The 25,394-nt window shown below is 41.0% G+C and overlaps 1 protein-coding gene across 4 annotated transcripts in view; it reads left to right on the top strand.

Moving 5' to 3' along the window:
- The window catches only part of metap1d (methionyl aminopeptidase type 1D (mitochondrial)), a 184,059-nt gene that overhangs the window by 13,045 nt on the left and 145,620 nt on the right, over positions 1–25,394 (top strand). The window contains exon 2 of one of the 4 annotated variants that reach the window (XM_069935730.1): positions 23,389–23,572. The exons of the other annotated variants lie outside the window; for them this stretch is intronic. The gene's annotated coding sequence lies outside the window, so the exon portion shown is untranslated. The remainder of the gene's footprint in view (positions 1–23,388; positions 23,573–25,394) is intronic. 4 annotated transcript variants of the gene reach the window in all.

Here is a 25,394-nt window from a genome sequence, read left to right on the forward strand (position 1 = left end):
GTTAACCCTCTGGTGCAGCATGCGATTCAACAGCTAAGCAATTCCACAATCAGCAGATCAGAGAAGCTCCACATGAATGATGATGGAGAATTGAAAAGCTAGTGGGAGGTGCTTGGAATATGCCCATTCTCAGTGATGCAAGAACCCTGAGACTGAAAGACAAAGATGAGGCTCCATCTTTAAGTAGAGTTTCTGACTGAATAATTCATACCAGCTTGCTCATGGGGTTCTTGTGAGCACAGATGCCAGGCTTTAGTCAGTTTGAGTTTGTGCACTGGGTATCAAGAAATAGGTGGAAGCACGAGCATACTGATTGGAGAACTGAAGGCTTGTCCTCCAGAAATAGCCAAGCTCTAACCAAGCTATTCTGGAACAGTAAATATCACTGTCATCTTCCCAGCAATATCAAAAATTTGCCCGTTATGCCCTGTCCACAAAAATCAGGACAAATCCCTTCTGGACAATTATGGCACCATTAGTCTATCCCCAACATCTGCAAAAGGATAGAAAGTGTTGTCAACAATGGTAATGTTATGGGCTCAGATGACCCCAAAACCCAGCAGCAATAGAAATTTACCAAGACAAATGGTTACTTTAACAAAAGTTTCTTTTAATTATTTTTAAACATGAAAACAGGATCAAACTTTAACTTATTACTATTAACAATTTAACCCACTTCTAATTCTAAGTGCACGTGTATGTAATGTGTATATAAGTTCAGAAAGGTTCTTTGATTCAGAGTCCAATCTCACTTCTTACTCCTCCAAGTTCACAGGTATCAGGCAATTTTTATACTGTGCACAGAATTTAACATTTATGGATCTTCACCAGGATTTGGGACTTGAAAAGTAAATGGTTATTTCTCAGGAAGGTTCTTGTCGATTTTCAGAGAGAGAGATTTGTTGCTCATTGGACACACACAAACTAATCCTTCCAATCAGCCACTTTAGGGTCTTGCCAAAGAAACTTGCCCCATCAGGGTTTTCTAGATGATAACCTCTTTCTTTCAGGTCACCACGGAGTTCCTTTTCTGCTTACCTTATTTCAGGTGAAACATTAGACAGCCAGCCATCTCCTCTTTTATGGACCACAAGGGCTTTGAACAAGCTGAGCTAAGAACTCACAACTGTCTACAAAATGGGGTTTTTCCACAAGCTTGCCAGCTTGTCATGTTCCGGTCCGAGCTACTTCTGCTGAACTGTAGCTCTGGACCTAATCTTCTGAGTTTGTTCAATTGTTGCTTTCCAAAATAATAATCCATTACTCCACAGCATGTCCAATTAACACCTATTTGTGAAGTCCTTATAGGCATTCTTCAAAGTTTGTGCAAAGGCACTTGGAGCCTGGATTGTCTGGCTTGAGCAGAGCTCTGGCATTTTAAATGAGATCTGTTTTGAAGTGTTTGTATGTGACACTAAAAAACCTGCCATAATTTATCTCCTTTAAAACATATCTATATACAATATAAAAATTACATAATCTGTTACAGTGCCATACTACATTTATTCATTCACAACCTGTTCCACGAGCATAACTTGAGTTTCTGTTGGACCATTCAACTCTAGATTTCTTTATTCTTGGTTCAAACATAGACCAAAGAGCAAAATTCCTGAGATGAGGTGAGAGTACCTATACTTGACATTACTGACATTTAGTATGCATCATGGAGCTGTGGTAAATCCAAAATCCATTAACATTGATTGGGGATAGACTAATGGTGCCATAATTGTCCAGAAGGGATTTGTCCTGATTTTTGTGGACAGGGCATAACAGGCAAATTTTTGATATTGCTGGGAAGATGACAGTGATATTACTGTTCTTTGCAATAAGATTGATGGTTGTGATTGTTTCTTGCCTATCATCTAAACCAGTGGTTCTCAACCTTTTTCTTTTCACTCACATACCACTTTTAAGTATTCTCTATGCCATAGGTGCTTTGTGGTTAGTCAGGGATTGCTTAAGGTAGTATGTGGGTGAAAAGAAAACCACTGTTTTAATCGTACCTAATTGACTAATTCGTTAGTGATTCTCAACTTTCCTTTCCCATTCACATACTACCTTAAGCAATCCTTGACTAATCACAGAGTACTGATGGCATAGGGATTACTTAAAATGGTATGTGAGTGAAAAGAAAAAGGTTGAGAACCACTGATGTAAACCCTCAAAATATTACTGCTAAATTATTTCTCGGCCCAAGCATTGTCTGTTGCTCATCAATAAAACAATAAAGTTAGAAGAGGGGATGTACACTGATCTTCATTGCCATTTGTAATTCCTTATCAAGTGAAGAAGCACATGCAGTGAGCATCTCAACAAGAAAACGTCAAACCACATATGCTTGGTTTTCAATGCATTTCTATCTTTGACTCCCGCCCACATCGATATGTCAGAGGAATCCAGCACCAAAGCCTGTATTGGACCTGTCACATACAGTAAATGTCATGGTTACAAAAGCAGGTCAAAAGATTGGGTATTCTGTGGCAAGGGACTCACTTTGAGACCCCCTTCAGTTTTTCCACTATTTATAAGGCACAAATCAGAAGCTGCTTGCAGAATAGTGCAGTTCCTGCAACATCCAAGAAGCATAAGCTCTTGAAGACAAAATCGATTCAGTTATGCATTAGTTCTCTCCACAACCGGCTACAGTTTGCCATCTACAGAAATACACAATAGTTACTCAGTTTTGCTTCTTAAACACCTGGATGGCATAATGGAGTGGTGGGTCGTGCTGCTGACTCCCAGTTCCTTTCATCAAGCTTCAATCTTGGTCTCTAGTGCTGTCTGGTTTTTGCAAATTCTTCTTGTGTGTACATGATTCCCCCAGTTTTCCACCCATATTCCAAAGTTGTCCTGGAAGGTTAATTGACTAGTATAAATTATCCTTGGTCTAAATGATGGTAGGAGAATCAGGGTGGAGCAGGTGGGCATATGAGAAAGAGTCCTTCTTCTTTGGCTTGGCTTCGCGGATGAAGATTTATGGAGGGGGTAAAAGTCCACGTCAGCTGCAGGCTCGTTTGTGGCTGACAAGTCCGATGCGGGACAGGCAGACACGGTTGCAGCGGCTGCAGGGGAAAATTGGTTGGTTGGGGTTGGGTGTTGGGTTTTTCCTCCTTTGCCTTTTGTCAGTGAGGTGGGCTCTGCGGTCTTCTTCAAAGGAGGTTGCTGCCCGCCAAACTGTGAGGCGCCAAGATGCACGGTTTGAGGCGATATCAGCCCACTGGCGGTGGTCAATGTGGCAGGCACCAAGAGATTTCTTTAGGCAGTCCTTGTACCTTTTCTTTGGTGCACCTCTGTCACGGTGGCCAGTGGAGAGCTCGCCATATAACACGATCCTGGGAAGGCGATGGTCCTCCATTCTGGAGACGTGACCCATCCAGCGCAGCTGGATCTTCAGCAGCGTGGACTCGATGCTGTCGACCTCTGCCATCTCGAGTACTTCGACGTTAGGGATGAAAGCGCTCCAATGGATGTTGAGGATGGAGCGGAGACAACGCTGGTGGAAGCGTTCTAGGAGCCGTAGGTGATGCCGGTAGAGGACCCATGGTTCGGAGCCGAACAGGAGTGTGGGTATGACAACGGCTCTGTTTACGCTTAAGATAAGCGTATACAGAGAAAGAGTAGGCTGCAGGGAAATAGTACAAGAATGGGACTGAGGGGTGTGCTCAAAGAGACAGTGTAGACCTGACGGGCTAGAGACCTCCTTCTATCTCACAAATAAATGCAACTACACTAACAAGGACAAAGCAGTGAGTGCAATAGTATGCTAAATCTGTGATTCTGACTTGAAAATATATTGCACGTCTTTCATTGCTGTGAGTTTAAATCCTCACATTCCCCATCCAAGAGCCTTGTTGTTACGTAGACTCCAAAAGATGTAGAAGGCAGCTCCTGAACACCTCAGTTCATTTAGGGATGCGCAATAAATGTTGACCTTCTTTGTAATGCCAATGTCAAGAAAAATGTACAGATAGAAACAAACTGCATCTTGAACTATCAATTGTGATTTCATGTCAGTAAGAAACAGTTATGAGAATACTGTAAACATTTGTGTTGGGGAGAATGAAAGGAGAGTGGAGAAAAGTGTGTGGAATAAATAACATGGATGAAATTCAGAACATTTTTTCTAAACATTTCTTTTAAGATAACAATAAAATATTGGAGAAACTCAGAAAGTTCTACAAACAATTATCATCCAGTTTGTTTGATATACTTTTTTAAAAAAAAACCCTTTTAGGCTTTTTCTTTTGGAATACAGTAAAACCCGTAGGTTTTATATCGGAGTGGCCTTCTCCTATGCAGGTTTCTTACCCGGGCTGGAGGGGTCTGCCTCCCCTCCTAGGTCGGTCCATACTGCCCGGACCGGGGCCGAGGCCGCCGCAGTTCACCCTGTGCCTGGACTGGGGCCACCGCCTCCCACTCCCTGCCTGGACCGGGGCCTCCGTCTGCCTCACTCGACCGAGGCCGGGGCCGCCGTCTCCCCCTTGCTCCTGCCCGTATCGGGGCCGCCGCCGTCTACCCTTCGCCCGGACCGGGGCCGCTGCTGCTCTCCCTGTGCCCGGACTGGGGCCGCCGTCTCCCCCTTGCTCCTGCCCGGATCGGGGCCGCCGCCGTCTACCCTTCGCCCGGACCGGGGCCGGGGCCGCTGCTGCTCTCCCTGTGCCTGGACTGGGGCCGCCGCCTCCCACTCCCTGTCCGGACCGGGGCCTCCACCTGCCTCACTCGACCGAGGCCGGGGCCGCCGTCTCCCCCTTGCTCCTGCCCGTATCGTGGCCGCCGCCGTCTACCCTTCGCCCGGACCGGGGCCGGGGCCGCTGCTGCTCTCCCTGTGCCCGGACTGGGGCCGCCGTCTCCCCCTTGCTCCTGCCCGGATCGGGGCCGCCGCCGTCTACCCTTCGCCCGGACCGGGGCCGGGGCCGCTGCTGCTCTCCCTGTGCCCGGACTGCGCAAACTCCGGGAGATCCAAAATGAGTGGTGGACTAGCCTCGCCAAACGAACACAGCTCAGCGCGGACATTGGCGACTTCAGGGGTTTCTACGAGGCTCTAAAGGCTGTGTACGGCCCCTCACCCCAAGTCCAAAGCCCGCTGCGCAGCTCAGACGGCAAAGTCCTCCTCAGCGACAAGATCTCCATCCTCAACCGATGGTCAGAACACTTCCAATCTCTTTTCAGTACCAACCGCTCAGTCCAAGATTCCGCCCTGCTCCAGCTCCCTCAACAGCCCCTAAGGCTAGAGCTGGATGAGGTTCCCACCCTGGATGAGACATATAAGGCAATCGAACAACTGAAAAGTGGCAAAGCAGCAGGTATGGATGGAATCCCCCCAGAAGTCTGGAAGGCTGGCGGCAAAACTCTGCATGCCAAACTGCATGAGTTTTTCAAGCTTTGTTGGGACCAAGGTAAACTGCCTCAGGATCTTCGTGATGCCACCATCATCACCCTGTACAAAAACAAAGGCGAGAAATCAGACTGCTCAAACTACAGGGGAATCACGTTGCTCTCCATTGCAGGCAAAATCTTCGCTAGGATTCTACTAAATAGAATAATACCTAGTGTCGCTGAGAATATTCTCCCAGAATCACAGTGCGGCTTTCGCGCAAACAGAGGAACCACTGACATGGTCTTTGCCCTCAGACAGCTCCAAGAAAAGTGCAGAGAACAAAACAAAGGACTCTACATCACCTTTGTTGACCTCACCAAAGCCTTCGACACCGTGAGCAGGAAAGGGCTTTGGCAAATACTAGAGCGCATCGGATGTCCCCCAAAGTTCCTCAACATGATTATCCAACTGCACGAAAACCAACAAGGTCGGGTCAGATACAGCAATGAGCTCTCTGAACCCTTCTCCATTAACAATGGCGTGAAGCAAGGCTGTGTTCTCGCACCAACCCTCTTTTCAATCTTCTTCAGCATGATGCTGAACCAAGCCATGAAAGACCTCAACAATGAAGACGCTGTTTACATCCGGTACCGCACGGATGGCAGTCTCTTCAATCTGAGGCGCCTGCAAGCTCACACCAAGACACAAGAGAAACTTGTCCGTGAACTACTCTTTGCAAATGATGCCGCTTTAGTTGCCCATTCAGAGCCAGCTCTTCAGCGCTTGACGTCCTGCTTTGCGGAAACTGCCAAAATGTTTGGCCTGGAAGTCAGCCTGAAGAAAACTGAGGTCCTCCATCAGCCAGCTCCCCACCATGACTACCAGCCCCCCCACATCTCCATCGGGCACACAAAACTCAAAACGGTCAACCAGTTTACCTATCTCGGCTGCACCATTTCATCAGATGCAAGGATCGACAATGAGATAGACAACAGACTCGCCAAGGCAAATAGCGCCTTTGGAAGACTACACAAAAGAGTCTGGAAAAACAACCAACTGAAAAACCTCACAAAGATAAGCGTATACAGAGCCGTTGTCATACCCACACTCCTGTTCGGCTCCGAATCATGGGTCCTCTACCGGCACCACCTGCGGCTCCTAGAACGCTTCCACCAGCGTTGTCTCCGCTCCATCCTCAACATCCATTGGAGCGCTCACACCCCTAACGTCGAGGTACTCGAGATGGCAGAGGTCGACAGCATCGAGTCCACGCTGCTGAAGATCCAGCTGCGCTGGATGGGTCACGTCTCCAGAATGGAGGACCATCGCCTTCCCAAGATCGTATTATATGGCGAGCTCTCCACTGGCCACCGTGACAGAGGTGCACCAAAGAAAAGGTACAAGGACTGCCTAAAGAAATCTCTTGGTGCCTGCCACATTGACCACCGCCAGTGGGCTGATAACGCCTCAAACCGTGCATCTTGGCGCCTCACAGTTTGGCGGGCAGCAGCCTCCTTTGAAGAAGACCGCAGAGCCCACCTCACTGACAAAAGGCAAAGGAGGAAAAACCCAACACCCAACCCCAACCAACCAATTTTCCCTTGCAACCGCTGCAATCGTGTCTGCCTGTCCCGCATCGGACTGGTCAGCCACAAACGAGCCTGCAGCTGACGTGGACTTTTTACCCCCTCCATAAATCTTCGTCCGCGAAGGCAAGCCAAAGAAGAGACAGTAAAACCCATGTTATCTGGAATTCAAGCAACCGGCAGCCTCAAGCAACTGGCAAAAACAATCATGTAAAATAAATATGTTAAAATGGCGCCCCCTAGTGGTCAATTCAGCAATTTCAATCAGTTGGAAAATTCACTTACCTGGCATCCACCAATCCCTCATTGGTGTCAGATACCTGGGGTTTTAATATTTATTGAAAAGCAATTCTATATTTCAGAAAATGAGAAGAAAGACAGGAATTCATTTGTGCCATTTTTTACTCTGAAATAAGAATTCTGAATTTGTTGAAAGAGCCATGTTCTTTTACCTTGGAAGGAAAAGAAGATTAAAGGGAGAAAGTGTAAAACTTTTGAGCAGTTTAATAATTGGCTTGTTTTCTGGTGACTGAAAATCATGAAGGATGTAAAACTAGATGCCCAATTTTTATCACATCGTCTCCACTAATAAAAGTTAATATTACTCCTTATGGCTGCCTGTTAGCTTTGTGGAGCAGATGGAATTTAGTTTATAACTGAGCAATTGAGTCTAAAGAAAATCTCATGCAAGTTGCATGGATATATATTTGTATTCATTGTTTTGAGATCAGAGCATCATTGACAAGAACAGCATTTGTTAACCATTCCTTGAAAAGGTGATACTGATCTATTTAAATGTACATTCTCCCCATGTCTGCGTGGGATTCCTCTGGTGTCTTCCCACGGTTCAAAGTGAACCGGAATTGTAGGTCAATTGGATGCAATTGGGGCAGCACAGGTTCATGGGCCAAAAGGGCCTGTTACTGTGCTATATGTCTAAATTTAATAAACCCTACTTTTTGTTTGTCTGTGAAAATTATACAGATTCTCACTGTGCATTTCCTCTGGTCTGAATTTCTCCCACATCCCATAATTGCTGGGTTAATTGTGGAATTACTATAAGACTCTGCATTGACTTGATGGGTTGAATGGCTTCCTCCTATACCATAAAAGAATATAGGTGGCCCCCACATAACAGAGGAAAACCATCTATAGTGTTTTGCATCAAGAAAAATCATCCTTTCTCCCTTTGAATCCCATGTTATAAGTGTAGATGTGTTCCTTTGGAGTGTTGTTCCCTTAGTAATAATGATGAGTATGCCGGCTGCTGGATCATGGTGAGGGGTCACAAACATGATTGCCTTGCCATTTTCTTGAGAAAATGTCTCTAGTGGCCAGCAGCTGCATTTGGAGACACAAGCAACTGCAGATACTCACATTCCAGCCTTCAGTTTGAAGGGAATCATACACTTTGAAACATATATCAAGTATAGGTAAGATAGTGTAGCAACTACTCCAGTAGAGCTACTAAATGAATACATCAGACTCAGTGCTACTCAGCAAAGACACTTTATTCGAATTTGCCTTCACTTTTAAACCCCTCCAAGCTCGGAACAAGAAGTGACATCACCCCATGCCTACCACTCACCTGTGGGGCAGATGTCTTAAAATAAAGACAACAGGAGCCCCACGGCATCTTGAAGGTGAGTGCCCCAGTCTCCAGTGTGCCGCGACCCTGCCCGCAGCACCATGCATGGACCCCCGGCCAGGTGAGTGAGCAGCGACCAGGCCTGCGGCACTGGGCAGCCACTGGACGAGCCGCATGGGTGATGGTTCAGCCCACTGCACTGTGCGGTCACTCAGCCCGCTACAATAGTTTAATTATTTTACCGACAATGAATAATCATTGACATTTATGTTTAAAAGTAACTTTTAAACAATTTTTTTAAAAAGGTAGACTGCAACAATTGTGCAACAAAAGTTTTGTTTTTGCATTTGTGTTACACACACACACACACACACACACACACACACACACACACACACACACACACACACATGCACACACACGCACACGCACGCACGCACGCACGCACGCGCACACACACACACACATAAATTCCTTAAGAATTAATTTAATATCATGGACTTTAGGGAGATGATTTGTGAATTGTGTAAGGGTAAATCTTCAGAACCTAAATAGCTGTAATGCAGGTGTCACCTGTATGCAATTCTGCCAAGCTCCTTCTGCTTTAGATTTGCATGCATTCAAGCAAGGCAAGGCTATGCCATCTCCTGACCTGTTCTGTAGTGCTTCTATGTGGTTAGCACAAAATGATTGATAGTGTCTTGGCAAAAGTAAAGCCATTGAATGTCAAGGTTCATTGGTTAGACATTTGAGGAATGGATGATACCTGCCATTATGTAAGAAAATTAAAGATTAAATTAATGTAAAAATGGAATGTAATTGAGAGAACATGATTGATTTGTCACTTTCAATATCTAGAGAATGTAACAAAAATTAATAAACATTGGGAATTTAGGAGTATGGCAGAAAGTGTTTTATTGACTGCAGAGATTATCTTAATGTCACAACATTCTTGTCAAATTGCACATGAAAATTCCTGCTCTGTTTGTGAAGAAAAATATGTACAGAATGGAAGTAAACACAAAAAAGACAGAAAAAATAATTTAAAACTGTAAATAAATTGTTTTTTACATATAACTGAGTTTTTTCCATTGGCAATTATCTCACCTCCCTTCTGGAGTGGCCATTCACACCAGAGCGACCAGAACGTGAAAATTTCAGATCTCACTCCATGTTCACACTGAGGTGCAATATTTTTGGTCGACGTGGTATGCCACTGTGTCGACGTCAACTGTGACATACAACCTACATACAACTGCGTCGATGTCTTCAGTTACGTGAATCATCTGCTTCTGAAATATCCAGCAGACAGAAGAGCAAAATGGCTCTTGATTCCCAGATTCTTCCCAGCTATGTAAGGCACTATACAAATACACCTTAATTTCAAGTGTTTCATGCATGCCTTCGTGATGCAATATTTCCAGGGGTCCAAGAGGTAAAATGAGTCACTCATTTCCATTTCAATCCTTTTACACAGCCTGAATTCTGGAATTTTGGGAACAATTTTCTGGAACACAGCGGCTGTGTTTAAAAAAAACATAAATGGCGGTTAATTCAGCCTTAACTGTGCAGGTTGGCCAGAGGATAAATGGAAAAAAAATCAGATATTTCTGTAATTTTGTATGATTGTTCTGGGATGGTTTGCATTGTTCTAAAATAATATAATTCTAACATCAGTCAATATCAAACACTTTGTATGACCGACTTATTTGATCCTTGCAAAAAAAATATAATATTCCTGTTATCTTTATTTTCAATTTTTCACCACTCTCTAACCCATTTTCCCCCCCCACCACTTCCCCCCCAATTTTCCTTTTCTCCATGATCCTTTCCCAATATTAATCACCCACATAAAGCACTTTGAGTCTGGCACCTTGCCATGCCTTTGTTCCTACCATGGACCACATGGAATGCTTTATCTTTGATTCACCTATTTACTTATTTCCATCAAGTGTCCTGGTCCTGTCATCTCCCCTCCACTCTAACACTACTAGATTTAAGACTATCTTGAAGTTGACAGTGCAGCTCAATACCTAAATCATAAATTTTGTGGGCTGACAGCCAAGTTCAACATAAGGATTAGTACGTCATGTGGTAGATTAGCTGTCCTGTTGTTAATTTGAACCTCTGCTGACTAACATTGCCCATAAATTTTCCCTGTGACCTATTTTCGTCACATTCCATCAACTCTTCCCAGATTTTACCTCTCACCTACACACCATGGGCAACTTGAGGCAATTATTTTTACCTATCTACTCATGTCTTTGGGATGCAATAGGAAATTAGAATGCCCAGACAAATGAGAATATTCAAAGTCTACACAAACATCATCGGAGTTCAGGATTGAGAAAGATGCTGCCACTTTTCCACCCTTTCTGAAAGGTGATTTAGTTGCAACACTTAATGGTGATGGACCAAGTAAGATAGCACCCCTGTAAATCACTCAGAAGCTGCAACAACCAACTAACTGTATGACAAATCCAGCAACTGAAGAGCACAGCACCATTGCACTCTGGAAACTTCTGTTTGCATGTCCACGGAGGACATAGTACAGGAGGACTTGGCTGTGATTGCCAAACTTTTCAATTCTGTGATATCATATTGTTCCACAGTATTGAGCGACGAAGGATAAAATTTGACAAAATACATTGTTTCTTTCACACGAATCTTGTCCATTTCCTGAGTCTAATGTTGGCCTCACCTGTTAAATAACAATAGTGGGACACTGTCATTACTGACAAAATAGCTTAATGTAAGGGATAAAAATCTATTGGAAAACATTTCCACATAAATTGGAATTCACTGGGAAAATGTGGTCTGCATTAGAGAAAATTATAAATCAGATACTTTCTATAACGTGAGGGTTGCCTGTAAAGTGGAATCATCATGAAAACATTGATTTCTGCAATGTCTCCAGGCTTTTGGTAAGAGACCCAACCAGTCACCCTGCACCACTACCCTCCCCCACCTGGCAGAACTTGTTCTCTCTTTGACTTCCTTCAAATCAAAGGTGTAGCCATGGGTACCTACATGGGTCCCAACTATGCCTGCCTGTTTATTTGTCCTTGTGCAGCAATCCATACTGCGTCTACGCAACTCTTTCTCCGGTGTATTGACAATTACATCGGGGCTGCCTCATACACCTGCGATGAACTCGTCAACTTCATTCACTTTGCCGCCATCTTCTGCCCCGATCTCAAATTCATCTGGTCCATCTCTGACAACGCTCTCCCCTTTCTCGATCGCTCTCTCTCCATCTCAGGAGATAAGCTTTTCACAGACATATTTTACAAACCCACTAACTACCTTGACTACACTTCTTCATCCAGTCCCTTGCAACGATTCTATTTCCTTCTCGCAATTTCTCAGTCACCGCTGCATCTTTTCCCAAGATGAACTCTTCCAATCCAGATCATCTCAAATGCCCGCCTTCTTCCCCAAACATCACTTCTCCTTCACCACCATCAACTCAGCACTTACTCTGCATCTCCTCCATAGCATCCACCCAGAGTACAGAAATTCCCAGTAAATAATTTCTCCAAATATGTTTCAAACACACCTGGTCTTAAATCTTGTTCTGCAGTCACCTTTAACAAAATTGTCTTCATAACTGTGAATAGATTATATTTCATATTGTAAACATCATTGAACTTGAAAGAGGCTCATATTTCTTGCCAGCTTGAAATTAATGAGAGATTAGATAGCCTGGGTCTTTAATCCCTGGAGTATCAGAGGGTAAGAGATGACCTTAATAAAATTATGAAGAGCTTGGATAAAATGAATGTATACAGTCTTTTTCTCAGGGTAGATTATCTCTAGAATTAGAGTGCATATGTTTAAGGTTTGAAGGGAGAGTTGTACGGAGGACCTAAGGGGAAACTTTTTCAGTCAGAGAGTGATCCATATCGGGAATGAGCTGCTAGACGAAACCGTGAAAACAAGTACAATTCTTTTTTTTTTCTTCTTTTTTTACTTCTTCCATTTTGCGCTCGCGACGACGCGACGGACCACAAGTACAATTCTGACATTCAAAAGACATTTATACAGATTTATGGACAGGAAGGAGTTCAAGTTCAAATTTATTGTTAGTACATACATAACATCACAGAGAACTTTGAGATTCTTTATTCATACAGCCCAGGCAGAATTACTAATTATCAGTAGTGTGAACTGTACTCAAGAAAAAGATGTATACAAAAGAGAGAAAAGTAAACAAACTGTGGAAGTACAAAAAAAAATTCAATAATAAATCATACGCAAAGTCTTTAAATTACTCTCTGATTAAGTCTCTTGGCTAGGAGTCTGATGGTGGAGGGTTGGCAACTGTTCCTAAACCTGGTGGTGTGAGCCTTATGGCACCTATACCCCTTTCCAGATGGCAGCATTGGGTGGTTGGATCCTTGATGATTGATGCTGCTCTCTGACCACAGCATTCAACTAGATTTTTTCAATGGTGGGGAGAATGCTCATGACGTACTGGGCTGTGTTCTTTAGCTTTTGCAGGGCTTTTCATTCAGAAGTACTGGTACCCCCATGCCAGGCCATGATGCAGCCAGTCAGCACACTTTCCACTACACATTTGTAGTTTGCCAGGGTTTCCGATGTTGTACCGAACCTTCGCAAACTCCTGAGGAAGGAGAGGTGCTGATATGCTTCCTTCATAAAGATATTAGTACGTTGGGACCAAGAAAGGTCCTCCAAGATAGTAACTACAGTACCAGGATTTTAAATTTGTACTGGATCGTACACCTCTTTTTTTTCCTTAGCTCCTTAGTGTTGGTGACATTGAGTGAGAGTTGGTATACCATTCAGCCAGGTTTTCAACCTTCCTCCTGAATGCCTGATGGTGGAGGGTTGGCAACTGTTCCTAAACCAACTCATTGCCCCTTTTTATTCAGCCCACTATGGTGGTATTGACAGCAAATGTTTAAATCGTGTTGATGTTGTCATACTGAGCCATGTATTCAAAGGTTATAAAGCAAGTAGGACGCAGCCCTGTGTTCTCCAATGCTGATGGATATTGGGGAGGAGATGTTTTTGCCAGTCCGCATTGATTGTGGTCTGGAGATGAGGAAATCCAGGATCCAATTGCACAGTGGGGTATTGAGGCACAGGTCTTGAAGTTGGCTGATGAGTTTTGAGGGGTTGATGGTGTTGAATGCTGAACTATAGTGAATATCGAGCAGCCTGATGTATGTATGCATCTTTGAAGGATGTGGACCAAATGCAGGCAAAAGGGACAATCCCAAAATGCTAACTTGGTCAGTATGTTCCATGCTATGACTCTAAGGTTTTTAAATATTACTGTATGAGACTCCATCCACATCTTTTGACACTAGTACACCCACCAACATCTCATACTTCCACACGAGAGGCAATAACAATATTGCCTTCCCCTTTTTGGATCCACCATGTTGCTCTAAACTTTATCTTTCAGTATTGCAGCAATATAATTAATCCTTAGGAACATTTCTGCTCTTTTGATAGACAGAACAAATGGCTGAGACAGTTCTAATTTCTTGAAGCATCCACCATTTTCTCTCTGTCCTAATTACTGCTCTTCCTAGAGAACCCTGTTTTATCTTAATGTCACATTGGATTACAGTCCCACTTCTCGAACAGCAACTTTTAAAATGTTGCAATGTCATGTCTGTGGACTGTTTGCTAAGATGATCTTGGAACTACCAACAAAACATCTTTGAAACAGCCAACTTTCAACATACAACAGAGAACAGTACAGAAATATAACTAAAGTTGGAGCACAAAGTACTGCCAAAGCTTAAAGATATATACATTTTTCTATGTAAACAATTTGGTCTTACCTGACCTTGGTTCAATTAATGGCAAAACCACAGTTATAGGCAGGTATTTTCTTGCATTTTTATAGAGGTAGCAACTGTTCTACTCATTATACACCAAGGCCATGCCCTCTTCACTCTGCTACCATCGGGAAAAAGGTACAGGAACCTAAAGACAAGCACTCAGTGGTACAAGGACAGCTTCTTCCCTGCTGCCATCAGATTCTTGAATAATCAATGAACCAAAGACACTGCCTTACTTTTCGTGCACTTTTAAAAAAAGTATATATTGTTGTAAGGTGTGAATGTGAATGTTTTCACCCTGATGCGGCTGCAAAAACACCGAATTTTAGGACTTGCTCATGACAATAAATTCTGATTCTAATGGTCACTGATCTGTAAAGCAGGATTTTGAGGAAACCAAAGAGGATGCTAAAATGTTTATTTAAAAAATGGTGGAGCTGCCAGAGTTGCTGTAATGGTAGTGTTGGTGCTTGTGTGGACATGGGAGAGCATAGACACAGTGCTGCTCTGAAGGGGTTCAACCGCCCAGTCCTAATACTGGTGGCTCTGTACAAGTGTTAAATGGCTTGTTAAAGGAGCCGTCAGTGTTTTTAAACTAAAATCCTTCAACTGTTAGTCTGTGCACAAGATGGCAGCACCTCTGCTCGGCAGCAGCCACGAGGTGTTGCAGACTCCAGGGAGTAGCGGACTGGCTCAGGACACCAGAAATGGGGAGAACAATCCTCATTGCGAAAGAGAAGCAGAGGAGATTACCCTTAAAGACAGCGACCACAGGGGAGGACTAGTGAGGGGATCAGCAGCTGATGGACCCATGCAGTCTGCAGGTGACTTGCAGTTGGAGGACCCACATGGGCTGTGGCCTGCTGGTATCTGGCCTATGGGAATCAGGTATTGAAGCTAGGATTCAAGAGGATGCGGAGGTCAAGAAGAGTTGCTGAAGGGCCTTGGATGCTGAAGTATTTCCGATCATGTTGGAGGTTTGGATCTGGAGCTCAGATTGCCGATGGATCGAACAGCAGTCTGTGCCATTGGAAAGGCTGTGCGAGAGCTGGAGGTGAATCCACAGACAATCAGTGATTCTGAAAGGGCTCTCTTCAGTTTTTTTGTACTATAAGGGGCACTGGGCAACACTAATGGTGATTCTTCGAATGGCTTATGGCAGGCAGAAGGCTATTTTGTGTAATATATTTTCTATACTATTACATAGCAATAAAGGAATCGTGAGCACTCTGCTAAGTTAGATCATCCTATACAACTGACTTTTGGAAAAGTAAGTAATTCTCACTTACTTTAAATTTCAAGTGGAGGATCGAGTCTGAAGTATGAAAAGTAAGTACATTTAATCATGATGGTAAAGGATCACAGATGTCGTGAAAATATGCGAGAAATAGTTGTATGTTACTAAACAAGAAATCCTTAAAGGAAATTTTGAACATATAAAAGAGCAGCAGATATAATCATTTCTATGCCTATTTGATCAGGTCATTGCTTATCTGATTGCCACATTTGGTTTGCTCTTCCCTTTACCAGTAGTAACTTTCCATCTATTATAAAATATTTTAATGACTTTGTTTCTACTACCTGTAAGAAAGAGAGTTCCAAAGAGTTAAGCATTTTAAGGGAAACATAGGAACATAGGAAGTAGTAACAGGAGTAGGCCAAAAATGGCCCATCGAGCCTGCTCCACCATTCAATACAATCATGGCTGATCTAATTTATGACCTAACTCCACCTACCTGCCTTCTCCCCATATCCCCTAATTCCTCTATCATGTAAAAATTTATCTAACCAAATTTTAAATATGTTTAATGAGGCAGCCTCAACCACTTCCCTAGTTAGAGAATTCCAAACATTCACTACTCTCTGGGAAAAACTATTTTTCCTCATCTCTGTCCTAAATCTACTCCCCTGAATCTTGAGACTGTGTCCTCTCATTTTAGTTTCCCCGGTGTTAGGTCTGCTTTGTTCATGAATGAGTGAGACAAACACCAGGCTGAGTCAAAATCAGGGTTCTTTGTTCTTTATTACCGGATTGTAACACTTGCGACTAACCATGTTAGTCGGAGAATGCATTCTGCCGTTATCAGCAAAATGGTGATTTTTTATACCCTTGGATATGTGCTTAGAACATCATCATATCATTACTTGTCCAATGACTAAAACTGTTGCTATCCTTTCCCTGCTAGCTTCCTGCCTCTCAATCCATCAATGTCTCTCTTATCTTGTAAGTACAAGGATGCATTCACATCTTGTTACAGCCCTGTACATTCCCATCTCATGATGTTTTACCTAACAGGAGTACAAGGACACCTCCCCTTCTTGTTACTGCCCTGTACAGGGTAACTCCCTACACATTCCCATCTCATGATGTTTTACCTTACACCGGCCAGCTCAAAAAACCTTCCTACATCTATCCTATCCATACCCTTCATAATCCTATATGTTTCTATAAGATCTCTTCTCATTCTCTAAACTCAAGCGAATACAATCCTAGACGATTTAATCTTTCATCGTAAGTCAACCCCTTCATCCCAGGGATCAACCTAGTAAACCTCCTCTGGACCGTCTCCAAAGCCAGTATATCCTTCCTCAAATATGGAGACCAGAACTGGACACAGTACTCCAGGTGCGGTCTACAGTTGCAACATTACTTCCCTACTCCTGAATTCAATTCCTCTAGCGATGAAGGCCAACATTCCATTTGCCTTCTTAATAACCTGCTGCACCTGCAACCTAACTTTTTGCGATTCATGCACAAGCACTCCCAAGTCCCTCTGCACAACAGCATGCTGTAGTTTTTCACCCTTTAAATAATAAAAAGAGAAAAAAAATCATGTCATGAAACAGCATTTCCTTATTATAAATATTCCCAATTATAAATATAATTGGTTCTAGATTCTCCTACATTATGACATTTCCTCTTCTAATCATGTCCCCTCAGTTTTAAACCTCATTGGACATAAACACAGCCCATTCAAACTTTCCTTATGAGACAACTTGTCCACTAATGTGGTAAATCTTCTCTGAACCTAATGCATCAATGTTTCCTGAGCTGAAGTATTGTTTGCTAGAGGAACATTTAGCTAATATTAATTTTCCCTGCCTTAGGTGGCTCTTGTTTGGCTGCTTCATTGGTTCAAAGGAATTGAACCACTGAAGGGAACAAATGCAATCGTGGTCAACTTCAGTAATATCTTTCAGAAAGCGCATGAGGATTCAACACCAAAATTGATAGATATAATTGTTTATCTGCCATGGGTGCTGGATACCTCTTTTTATGAATTCAGTTTTTTATCTCTTTTAGATAATTTTTTCCCTTATTATTGTGCACAGGAAAGTGTAGTTATTTACTTTCTGATCATAGCTATGCTGATAAGATAACAATCAAAAAAAATCCTTTAATAGCATCAGAAATATTTGAAGCAATTTGTGCTAAATGTGTTTTAATTCTAGAATAAATTGATAAGAATTCATGAAAATATTTCAGTCTGCTGAAATTGGCTTCCATAATTGAGCAGTGGAAAAAAATGTAAACTGAAAGTCTACAGCTTGCAGTGCTTGCAGATTTGGCAAATAATATTGATTAACATAAACATTTGCCTGTTTACATGTTGTTTTAATAAAGACAAACTTAACCATTGTGTTTTCTCTCTCACTCTCTATCTCTCTCACAGACAGACACACACACACACACACACACACACACACACACACACACACACACACACACACACACACACACACACACACACAGAACAGTATAGAATTGTTATTCCTTATAGGTAAAGGTACTAGCAAATGCATGCTTTTTCTCTATTTATTAGATTTATGTCAAAAATAAAATGTCAAGTATTTCTGTTAAGACTACAAGATTGCCATGGCCTGCCCACTTATTTTTGAATGTTGTGTTATTGCTTTGGCATATCCTGAGGCAATTATCCATCCTCTATTGGGAATGCCTTCATTATGTGCAAGTATTCATGAAGACTTTAAAATAGAGTTAACTGAAAGTTTGAGTCGACTTCCCATATTAAACAACCATCTAGGTAGTTGAAATTAAATGTCTTTAAGCATATTTAATTTCCATGTAATTCCATGTAAATTTAACTGATAGGTTCAAATCAAAAGGTTATGTAAGTTTTAGTGACAAAGAATGAGGAATTTTAAGATTTTGTTGTTTACATTTATGGAGCACAGAAAAAAGTAATATCATTACATCAAACTCATTCAAACTCTGATGAACTTGTTTGTTATTTCCTCTTGAGTCTACAACATTTTCCTTTTTTTAAAAAAAAACCTTAATTTCCCTCATGAAAGTCAATATTGTATCTTCTTCTACCACTGTTTTGGTGCATTCCAGATCGTAGCATCTCTTTGGATAAAAGCAGTTCTTAGCCTTTTGTACTATTTTGTTTAAAAAACTATTTCTGTAGATTACCATTTGTCAATGGTAATAGTTTATTCTTATTGGCTTTCATAAACCCATTGTTTATTTTAAACAGCTCTATTCTTTTTTCCAGTGCTAGGTAATAGAGAGCTAACCAATGTTATTGCATGTCTTCAGATAACTAAAATCTATTTTCCATGATTTCATTCTTGTGAAGTAATTTTTCTTGTGGATTATTGTCTATGAGAAATTTTATTTTTACCATACTTGATGTAAAATATGATAGCCAGATTATACTAAGGCTTTGATTTCAGTAATGGTGTTAGCAGGGTATAATTGAATATACTCAACTAATGAGAAATTACATGTCCTTAAACCAGAAGATCCAGTTTAGTTGTCATTCCATACCTGTAGATAATCTCATTGGGGCATCAGATGGGATTCTACAGATGATATTACAGGTATTTATTTCCTGATGGATAGGATCTGGTAGGTTTGGCTTGAACAGTGATGGTGAAAAAAGAAAGTGATATGGGTAGTAGAGAAATGATAGGAAAGAAGTTAAGGGTTCCAAGCTCCTTTTTTACCCTTATTTCTGGAAGCCTCATCTATGCCTTTGCAACCTGAAGTCCTGTACTTAAATTTTGCCAAGCAGATATGGTGGTTTAACCCCTTATTTTTATGTTATATAAATACCAGAATTGAGTCAATTACAACAGAATCGCCAAGATCAATATTAATCAGAAACCTAACTGATTCCCCCTCATAAATACTGTGGCTGCATCAATGAGACAGAACCTGGATGGCATGTTCTGCAGTGATTCATCTCCTGATTTCCAACAGTTTTATCACTATCCATAAGGCATACTTTTCACCTGACCCGATGAATGCAGCCACTTTAAAATATTCAAGAGCTTTAAAACAATCCAGGGGAAATGAACCTGTTTGATTAGCTCCTATCCATTATCTTGAACATTCACTTTTTCTGGGCAACATGGCTACAATGTATATCCTCTACAAAGTGTTCTTGACAAAACTTATCAGGCTCCCAAGCTATCGTCCATTCTTGCAAATTTTCCTCCATTTACATACTGGCCTAATTTCAAAGTGTTTCTTCATTATTGCTAGGTTAGAATCAAATAAGTTTTTACCTTGCAGCATTGTGGGAGATTCTTCACACCAAAGATTACAGAGGTTCAAGATGATATCTTCTCAAAGTCAATTTGGGTTAAGCATTTGATGCACTTAAAAAGATCAATATATTAGATCAACAGCCTAATTCTTCCACCGACAACAGCAGTGCTTTTGCAAGTGTGGAATGGAAACTCGTCAGTATCAGCAAACATATGGAGAAAATTGTAAACTTTTAACTACTAGCATGAAACTGATAAGAGTGCAGCAGGTATCTATCTCCACATATTCAGATCCATTGACTTCAATGTATCTAAATGTGAGGAAATGAGTACACCAATACCTTTAGAAGCTGCAACCAAACATTTATTTTGTACCTTATTTCTTACCTGAAGATCATAGTTGCTGCATTTCTGATACAGGGTCATCAGTTTATTGTGACCCATTATTTGATTTGTTTGCAATTTGGATGTGAAAAATTTGGCAAATAACATGAAAGAATATTGAAAGGTTCTTTAGCCAAGAAGTAATTTCTAAAAAAATGTCAATTTTTTAATAAAGAAAACAGAATCCTAATCATATTTACTTTGCTAATAATAATAATAATTTGTATTCACTAAAATAAAATAAAAATATTATTCTGTACTGTGAAAAATTATTACTATATGTAGTAAATGAATTCAGAACAATGTATAAACAAAAGTGGATGGTATTAAGCAAAAATTATTAGTCCACTAAAATAAGATAAGTAAGAAAAGTACAGATTGTACTTTCTCATTCAGATACTGAAAATATTTAAAATAATTGTGTTGCTTGCCTTTGGAGGAGCCTGTAACACAGTTTGGGGCAGTTTTGTTTATACAATCAGCCTATTCTTAAAATGCACAGATCTTAGTTTAACTGATTAATATAAAATCCTGTAAAAATAATAAATGACTGGTTAGCAATTAGTCCTGAGAAATTTATATCACTGATATATCAAGATTGTCAATCACTGCAGTCAAATATTGTTTCATTCTACTTTTGAAGAAAGCTTCAGTAACCAGGCTGTGACTTGGTTGGTTGCAAATTTATGCAGGCATTCCTCACTTGAGTTCCAAACGGTCATGATATTTTCTACAAATGTATTCATTGTTATGTCATAAACTAGATGTAACTTTTAAAGTAAGTAAATCACTCAGTAATTCATATTTCAACAAGTGAATAAAAATGCAGGAAATGTATCTAACTTTTTAATTTTATTCTTTAAACATAGATGAATAGTTTATAGGCATTCCTTTGTGTACCCATTTTTGTTGATATCAATGATCCGATGCCTGTTTAAAAATAGTATGCAAAACACAAAATGTTTATTAAGAAACTTCAATTTCTGGTCTTTTATGTAATTTTCAATAACCATAGTTTATCTTATATCTTTGTTAAAGGGTAACTTAATTTTTTATTATTATTTGAGACTGATAAGTGATCTGATGTGAATATATTTCTTTCAACCAGGAAAGCATGTAAAGCATCTGGATTGTGGGTTATTGGGCATGAGACCCTTTCCTTGCTTGTTTCCGGTGTACTAAATTAGGCAGATTTTACCATGCAAATAGGTTTCAAAATGGAGCATGCCCTTTGACTGTCTACATAATTACATGCTTGTCTCTGTATTTTATTTGGCTGCTGGAACAGTTAACCCCTGAAAAAGAAGGCTGATGCCTGGCGTGACCAGCACGGGTATGCAGACACTGCAATGTCAATGCACTGTTGTTTGAGGTAGCCTCTAGTCCTAACCCTGAAAACTCATGCCTCAATATCCAACTGAAGTATACAATATGTAAACCTTTGTTGTTAAATCCAATGATAAATTATTAATTAGATAACTGAACAAGATATTACAATAAACAAACAGCTTTTTAAAAAAACTAAATCTGTCTTTCATCTTTGAAAATTTTTATCTTTTTATCAACAAAGTGCATTTTTTTGTTAAACTCTTGGCATTCTTCTGAGACAAATCTGTGAACCTGCACTCAGGCAACATGTATTACAATTATTCATCCAATATTAATTAGATATGAAACTGAAGTCCTTGTCATTAGGCAGTTTGAACAAATGAATCTCTGCAATAAGGTAAGTTGAGAACGCACGTTGTCTATCTCAAAGTTTGGAGAAAAAAGCACCAAGAAAATACTGCTTGCATTATGTTTGATGTATCCAGATGTTAGTATTTTCTTGGAGGCTATTGCAGGTTCTATGGTATATGACCAGCTGTTACTAACGACTGATGATGTGGATGTATGAAATGGGCTGTGCAGATGTGGTTTCAAAATAAGTCACAGAAATATTAAGATTTTTTTTCCTTGAAATGAAATGTGTGGGCATTTCCAGAATTTTCCCACATTATTTTCAATCTCTCTGAGATGTGTGATTTCAACACTTTCTAATTCCCCCCCCAAACTAAATGTTTTTATTTCTTATATGGGGGGGGGGGTGTAGGGGGAGGAAACCGATGAATAACTTATTCACTGTTTAAAATTTTATTTTTCCAAAGTAAATTTAATGATGATATTATGTTTTGAATTTAGTATCTCAGGCAGGCCAAAATTTTTACTTTCTTGGAAAGTGTGATAAATTGCTGTATTTCAAAAAAAATATGGATTGATACTGTAAGCAGTAACAAAATATTGGCCAAAGCTAAATTTACAATATGTTTTCAATATTGGTTATACATGTAAGCAATGTCTTTGCTGTAAATGCTGGAAAGCACACCAACTTAACAAAACAATGAATGTGTTTACCCCCGAGTTCACATTGATGATTTGTTTATAAAAAAGTGAATTGAAACCATATGTGATCATATCTATTCATTGATTTGACAATTCAATTGCACTTTGGTACATAAAGTTAAAAGTTAGTTTCAAAACACTCAAATGTTGATCATTAAATGGGTATTTATTTATATTTAAATCATCTGCAGTTTTTTTTCTCTCCTCTTTGGATATAATACCATATAACTTCAAAGTATTGACCAATTTCAAGTTGACAACTTCTGTAGAGAGCTGTATTTGTTTGGAAGGAAGTCAGAAATGCTATTAACTGTGTATATAAAATATTCATATTTTCACAATTTTTTAACAGTTTACTTGTAATTTATTAATAAATGCATATGTCTGAATGCTTGGTAATAAGAAATCAATGTTTTTAACAACAAATGGCAGTTTTCATAAATCCCTCCCAAAGTGGCTCAATTTATTGTATTATTAAGGATTCGTGGTGACATTGAAACTCATAGGTTGACATTGCAATAGTTATTTTATTAAATTAGCATTCCATTAATAAAATGTTGCCTGTTTCTTGGTGCCAACATTTAACATGTCACCATACCTGGGGTTCCTCAATGTAAATTCAAATAATTCAATGAGTGCTGGAGAGGAAGTAGTTCAGAGATTGATGCACTGGTGGACAATGGCTGTGTGTTTCATTGAGACAAAAAACTGTCCTGTTTTAATGGTCAATGTGCTTTACGTCATTATCAGCAAATTTAGTAACTATACGTTTTTTTTAACTTTTTATAGATTGGAAGAGATGATGATGCGCAGAATTGTACCATCATAAGATGGTACAAATGTATGCAGAAAACAGCTTTTACTGGAAAGAGAATAAATTGGAGTAGCATTTTGAGGGCATGTCATTTTGCCGTGTAGCAGAATTTGCGTTCCTTTCAGGGGAAAATGGTCATGTCAATCAATTGCTTTTAAGGTTAGCCATTGGCTTTGTTAGTTAACATATTTTTGTTTTTAAATTTTCTGATTCTATCTATTTTACTAAATTGTTGATGTCCAGCAAATATCCTGACTGAGCTACAAGCATAGTAATAATTTTATTCATTGCTATCACCTAGTCCTACTGCTGTCGACTCTGCACAGGCTTTAAATGGCTTGTTAAAGGAACCAATGGTGTTTTATTTCAAATTCTGTGACTGTGGAATTTGTGCCCAAGATGGCAGCACCTGTGTGTACGGCAGCGGCCGCAAGGGGTTGCAGATTGCCACAGGGCACTTGTAAAGGCGGAGTACCCCCTTTGAGAAGGAGAAGCAGGGGAGACGATTCCAAGGATGGTGGCAATGGTGGCAGACCAGCAAGGGGCTCTGCAGCTGAAGGACACACAGCAAGCTTTGCGGGCAAGTTACCTACACAGGCTGCGGGCAAGTTACCCACACCAGGCTTTGGGCTGCTGGAGACTGGCTCATGAGAGCCAGGTATCAGAACAGTGAGTCGAGTGGAAAGAAGGACTCACAAAATACCCTGGGCCCTGAAGGCTTCCTCATTGTGCTGGATGTTTGGATCTGGGCTCGGGTTGCCAGCTGAAATGGAGTCTTGTGTGGCTGAAGAGGCTGTGGGGGTGCTGGGGGTGAACCCACGGACACTCAGTGACTCTGAGGGAATTCTGTTTTGCTTCTCTTTCTCTGACTGTAAGAGGGTGCCGGGCAATGGCAATTTCATGTAATGTGATATTTCTATTTCATTACATGACAATAAATAGTATCTGATCTGTGGATATTACAGGTTGGATATCACAATCTATACATTAGCTTGATGAGGAAACATGCTGCTGATACACAATGTTCCACAAGGGTGGAAGGTGTGAATTTTTACGGTGGCAGATGGGTTCCAGAGCAGAAAGCCTTGTTCTGATTGGTGTTGAGCTTCTTGAAATTCAAACAATGGTTACTACATTTTCATTTATAATAGAAATTGGCTACGGGTGGATTCTTAGTGAAAAGTTAATGACTTGTGTAATATATTGAATAGCACTGTGTATAACATTTGTTAAAGCACTTTTATCCCTGGAGTCTAAATTGGCGCCCTCTCCCTTCCCTCACTGAACTGAAAAAAAATTTTCTTGAGCTGCATTTGCTGCTGCCAGGATCCTGGAATGAACCTCTGCCCTTACTGTTGTAATGCAGTGCTGTTCCAGGATCCTGGAATGAACCTCTGCCCTTACTGTTGTAATGCAGTGCTGTGCCAGGATCCTGGAATGAACCTCTGGCCTTACTGTTGTAATGCAGTGCTGTTCCAGGATCCTGGAATGAACCTCTGCCCTTACTGTTGTAATGCAGTGCTGTTCCAGGATCCTGGAATGAACCTCTGCCCTTACTGTTGTAATGCAGTGCTGTGCCAGGATCCTGGAATGAGCCTCTGCCCTTACTGTTGTAATGCAGTGCTGTGCCAGGATCCTGGAATGAGCCTCTGCCCTTACTGTTGTAATGCAGTGCTGTGCCAGGATCCTGGAATGAACCTCTGCCCTTACTGTTGTAATGCAGTGCTGTGCCAGGATCCTGGAATGAACCTCTGCCCTTACTGTTGTAATGCAGTGCTGTTCCAGGATCCTGGAATGAACCTCTGCCCTTACTGTTGTAATGCAGTGCTGTGCCAGGATCCTGGAATGAGCCTCTGCCCTTACTGTTGTAATGCAGTGCTGTGCCAGGATCCTGGAATGAACCTCTGCCCTTACTGTTGTAATGCAGTGCTGTGCCAGGATCCTGGAATGAACCTCTGCCCTTACTGTTGTAATGCAGTGC

Source organism: Narcine bancroftii, chromosome 4 (genome assembly GCF_036971445.1).
Source record: "Narcine bancroftii isolate sNarBan1 chromosome 4, sNarBan1.hap1, whole genome shotgun sequence".
NCBI lineage: Eukaryota > Metazoa > Chordata > Chondrichthyes > Torpediniformes > Narcinidae > Narcine > Narcine bancroftii.